Here is a 6000-nt window from a genome sequence, read left to right as displayed (position 1 = left end):
AAATATTCATGTATAAGTTTCTGTGCAGACGTATGTTTTCATTTTTCTTGGGTATGTACCTAGGAGTAAAGTTGCTGGGTCATATGGTAACTTTATGTTTGTCATTTGAGGAACTGCCAGGCTGTTTTCCAAAGTAGCTGCACTATTTTACATTTCCACCAGGAGTTTATGAAGGTTCAAATTCCTCCGCATCCTTGCCAACATTTGTCGTTACCTGACTTTTTAATTCTAGCTATTCTAGTGGGTGTTAAGTGATACCTCATTGTGGTTTTGATTTGCATTTCCATGATGATGTCAGGCATCTCTTCATGGACTTACTTGCCATCAGTATATCTTCTTTGGAGAAATGTTTACTTAGATCATTTGTCTATTTTTCTTCAACTTTTATTTTACAGTCGGGGGTACATATGCAGATTTGTTGCATGGGTAAATTGTGTGTCACTGAGGCTGGGTGTATGAATGATCCCATAACCCAGATGGTGAGCATAATACTCAATAGGTAGTTTTTGAACCCTCACCCCAAATTTACCCTCCTTCCTCTAGTAGTCTCCAGTGTCTATTGTTTCCATCTTTATGTCCATGTGTGCTCAATGCTTAGCTCCCACTTATAAGGGAGAACGTGCAGTATTTGGTTTTCTGTTCCTGCATTAATTTACTTAGGATAATGGCCTCCAGCTGCATTTATGTTGCTATAAAGAACATGATTTTGTTCTTTGTTAGGGCTGTGAGGTATTCTATGGTGTATATGTACTATATTTTCTTTACCCTGTTCACCATTGATGGGCATCTGGGTTGATTCCATGTCTTCGCTATTGTAAAGAGTGCTGGGATATAAATGCATGTGTCTGTATGGCAGAACAATTTATTTTCCATTGGATATATGCCCAGTAATGGGATTGCTGGGTTGAACAGTAGCTCTGTTTTAAGTTCTTTGAGAAATTTCCAAACTGCTTTCCACAGTGGCTGAACTAATTTACATTTCCACCAACAGTGTATGAGCATTTCCTTTTCTGCATAACCTCACCAACATCTGTTATTTTTTGTCTTTCTAATAGTAGCTATTCTGACTTGTGCGAGATGGTATTTCATTGTGGTTTTGACTTGCATTTCTCTGATGATTAGTGATATTGAGTATTTTTTCATATATTTGATGGTCACACGTATGTCCTCTTTTGAGAGGTGTCTATTCATGTCCTTTGCCCATTTTTAATGAGGTTATTTGTTTTTTGCTTGTTGAATTATTTAAGTTTCTCATGGATTCTGGTTATTAGACCTTTGTCAGATGCACAGTTTGTGAATATTTTCTTTCATTCTGTAGGTTGTTTATTCTATTGATAGTTTATTTTGCTGTGCAGAAGATCTTTAGTTTAATTAGGTCCCATTTGTCTATTTTTGGTTTTTGTTGCAACTGCTTTTGGGGACGTAGTCATAAATTCTTTGCGAAAGCTGATGTCCAGAATGTCTTAGGTTTTCTTGTAGGATTTTTATAGTTTTAGGTCTTACATTTAAGTCTTTAATCCATCTTCAGTTAATGTTTGCATATGATAAAAGGTATATGGAAAAGGGTCCAGTTTCATTTTTGTTCATGTGGCTAACCAGTTAACCTAGCACCACTTATTGAATAAAGAGAGTCCTTTCCCTGTTGCATGTTATTGTTCACTTTGTTGAAGATCAGATGGTTGTAATTGTGTGGCTTTATTTCTAGGTTATCTATTCTGTTCCATTGGTCTATGTGTCTGTTTTTGTACCAGTACCATGCTGCTTTGGTTACTGTAGCCTTGTACTATAAGTTCAGGTACTATTATCCCTCCAGTTTTGTTCTTTTTGCTTAGGATTGCTTTGACTGTTCGTATCCCCATTTTAGAGATTATGAGACTCAAAGAAATTTAGAGATTCACCTGAGACACATGGCTAGGACTTCTGATATCAAGATAAATGGTTGAGAGGGCAGATACTTCATTCTTATCTTACATCAATCATATAAATGATAGAAAATATATATACTCTTTTTTAAAAGAAGCAAATACAGACATCCTTAAAATAGGCAGATAAACTTTCGGATGATCATAAACTGTGTGCAAGAAAATTGTGTTCTATATGTGTAAGTCGTGAAGCTGGAAACAAGACCAATAAGAGCCCTAGCAGAAAGATTCAGACACATAACCTAACCTTCCAGACTAAGCATGAGAGGAAAAAAAAAGGTGTCTATACTCAGGAAGGAGTAGAGCTTGGTGTAATTATTAGGGGGATACCTCTTGTAGCTGCCAAAAAGTCAGAAAAAATGGGGAGCACCCAAGCTCAGAAGACCAGATTCTAAGTTTTCCATCTGGCAAGATATAATATCGATTCCTTATCCTATAAGTGGCTCCAAGCAAACCTTAGCAGATGTTTTTATACTTCCCCAATGTGTGCTGTATAAGCAAAGACCATAGTCTTTCATGGTATTGCAACTGCAGTTAGAAGTACACAATCAAAAATTACCAAATGTTGGAGTATCAACTCTATGAAAGACTGCAAACTCAATAAACGGTAGGGAAGGGACAGGGATAATATAGAAATCAAAAAAATAACTTTTAAATAAGTAAAATTAATATGATCAAATAAAAGAAGATTATTGTATACAAGAAACAAGAATAGGTATTTGTAAAATGAACCATATGGAAAATCTCAAAATGACAATTGGTAGAACTGGGATTCAAATATAGTTGAGTCCCACGTTCTTTCCTCTGATACCACAGTTGCATGCCCCCCCCATACACACACACAAAAATGCACATACAGAAATATGCACATGCTTATTTGCATATTGTCTTAGTCCATTTGTGATGCTATAACAGGATACTTCAGACTGGGTAACTTACAATTTCTTTTTCCTCATAGTTCTTGAGGCTGAGAAGTCCACAATCAAGGTGCAAGCATCTTGCAAGGGCCCTTTTGTTGTATCACCACATGAGCAGAAGGTGAAAGGGTGATAGAGTGCCCACTCCCAAAAGCCCTTTTGATAACAGCATTAACCCATTCGTTAGGGTAGAGCTTTCATAGCCCAATTACTTCTTAAAGGCCCCACCTCCCAACACCATTAGATTGGTAATTATTATACATTTTAACACAAGCTATAGAAGGGACAAATATTTAAACCATAGTGTTCTGTCTATGGCTCAACAAAAATGCATGTCTTTCTCATAAACAAAATATGTTTGTTCCATCCCAATACCCTCAAAAGTCCTAACTTGTTCCAGCATCAGCTTTAAAGTCTAAGTCCACAGTCTCATCTAAATATCAGCTAAATCAGATAAGGGTGAGTCTCAAAGTACAATTTATCCTGAAGTAAATTCCTATCCAGCTGTAAGCCTGTGAAATCAAACAAGTTATATGCTTCCAAAGTGCAATGATGGAACATGCATAGGATAGACATTCCCATTCCAAAAGAGAGATAGGCAAGAAGAATGGAGTTATAGGCACCAAGTAAGTCTGAAACCCAACAGGGTAAACAACATCAAATCTTAAGGCTTGAGAAAAATATTTGACGCCATGTCCTGACTGGACATAGTAGGGTGGATATGCGGCCCCCAAAGCTGAAGGCAGCCCCACCCCAGCTAAACACAGCCCACAATTCAGCTCTCACAGATTGGAGTCAGGTGCCTGTGGCTTTCTCATCCTGGCACCGCACATTGGTGGCTCTACTGGACCTCAAACATGACACTGCCCCTGTAGCTCCATTAAGCACTACCGTAGTAGAGACTCTGTTACAACCCTTTGCTGGTGGTATGTCTCTGCCTGTGCCCTAAAGCTGTCTGACATCTTTGGAAATCTAGGTGGAGGAAGCCATGCCTCCAAAGCTCTTGCATTGTGAGCCTGCAGAATTAGCACTATGTGGACACTGCCAAGGTTTACCACTTGTGCCCTCTAAAGTGGCTGCTTAAGCCAAACCTGGGGCTGCTTGAGCCACAGATGGGGTGGTCAAGGATTGTTGTAAGCCAGAATGCAGGGAAAGGGGAGCCCAGGGAGCCCTGGGTGGTAAGCTCCTGGAAGTTGCCTCAGGCCAATCCCTTAAACTATTCTGCCCTCAAGGTCCTAGAGCTCAGGGCCTGCGATGTGAGGGGCAGCCTTGAAGATCTTTGAAATGCCACTGGGGTGATTATTGCATTGTCTTGATTAATAGTGCCTGGCTTCCTCCTATCCGTACTAATCTCTTTAGCAACAGTTCTTTGACCACAGCCTTGGTTTTTTTCTCCTAAATGTGCTTTTTCATTCTTTACATTGCCAGGCTAGGGATTTTCCAGTTCTCTACATTCTGCTTCCCTTTTGATTATAAATTCCATTATTAAATAATTTCTCTTCTTGCATTTTACTATGTGTGCTTAAGAGAAGCTTCACAATCTTCCATTTACGCAGCCAACAGACACATGAAAAAATGCTCATCATCACTGGCCATCAGAGAAATGCAAATCAAAACCACAATGACATACCATCTCACACCAGTTCGAACGGCGATCATTTAAAAGTCAGGAAACAACAGGTGCTGGAGAGGATGTGGAGAAATACGAACACTTTTACACTGCTGGTGTGACTGTAAACAAGTTCAACCATTGTGGAAGTCAGTGTGGCGATTCCTCAAGGATCTAGAACTAGAAATACCATTTGACCCAGCCATCCCACTACTGGGTATATACCTAAAGGATTATAAATCATGCTGCTAGAAAGACACATGCACACGCATGTTTACTGTAGCACTGTTCACAATAGCAAAGACTTGGAACCAACCCAAATGTCCATCAATGATAGACTGGATTAAGAAATTGTGGCACATATACACCATGGAATACTATGCAGCCATAAAAAGGATGAGTTCATGTCCTTTGTAGGGACATGGATGAAGCTGGAAACCATCATTCTCAGTAAACTATCACAAGGACAAAAAACCAAACACTGCATGTTCTCACTCATAGGTGGGAATTGAACAATGAGAACACTTGGACACAAGAAGGGGAACATCACACACTGGGGCCTGTCATGGGGAGGGATAGCAGTAGGAGATATACCTGATGTAAATGATGAGTTAATGGGTGCAGCACACCAGCATGGCACAAGTATACACATGTAACAAACCTGCACGTTGTGCACATGTACCCTAGAACTTAAAGTATAAAAAAAAAGAGAGAGAGAAGCTTCACAGTCCTCTCAATATTTTGCTGCTTAGAAATCTTTTGCCAGATATCCTAGTTCATTCCTCTTAAATGCTGCCTTCTATAAAGCCCTGCGGCATAGACACAATTCAGGCAAGTTTTTTGCTACTTCATAAAAAGATGGCTCTTCCTCTAGTTTCCAATAAGATATTCCTCATTTCCATCTGAGCTGTTACCCATATTGCCCTTAATGCTCCATTTTTGGCAACACAGCGTTTTTCCAGCAGTCACGTCAAAACTATTCAAAAGCTGCTTCCACATTTTCAGATATTTGTTATAGCAACACCCCACTCCTTTGGTACCAACTTCTGTCTTAGTCCATTGTGCTACTATAACAGAATACCTGAGACTGGGGAATTCATAAAGTACAGAAATTTATTTCATCACAGTTCTGGAGGCTGGGATGTTCAAAACCAAGGCCCTGGCATCTGGTGAGGGCCCTCTTGCTGAGTCATCACATGGTGGAAGACAGAAGAGTGAGAGAGTGCTCACTCCCAAATGTCCTTTTCATAATAGTGTTCATTCATTGACGAGAGTGGAGCACTCATGGCCTAATCACCTAGAAATTACACTACCATCAGATTCGCAATTAAATTTTAACATGAGTTTTGGAGTGGAAAAACATTAGTAATACGGCACTTATTTAGTTTCCCCATTATTATTTTATGCCTAGTCTTGATTTCATGGTTCATCAAAGAAACCCATTATTCTCTTGTTCCTACATCTACTTTGTTTGCCCTGAAAATGGGCAATCTTGTGGTTCTCAACTCTGGCTGCATTATTTGAGATATCTGGGAACTTAAAAAAAATAAAT

This window comes from Gorilla gorilla, chromosome 9, assembly GCF_029281585.2.
Source record: "Gorilla gorilla gorilla isolate KB3781 chromosome 9, NHGRI_mGorGor1-v2.1_pri, whole genome shotgun sequence".
In the NCBI taxonomy this organism is placed as follows: Eukaryota; Metazoa; Chordata; class Mammalia; order Primates; family Hominidae; genus Gorilla; species Gorilla gorilla.
Note: the sequence above shows the minus strand (reverse complement) of the source record.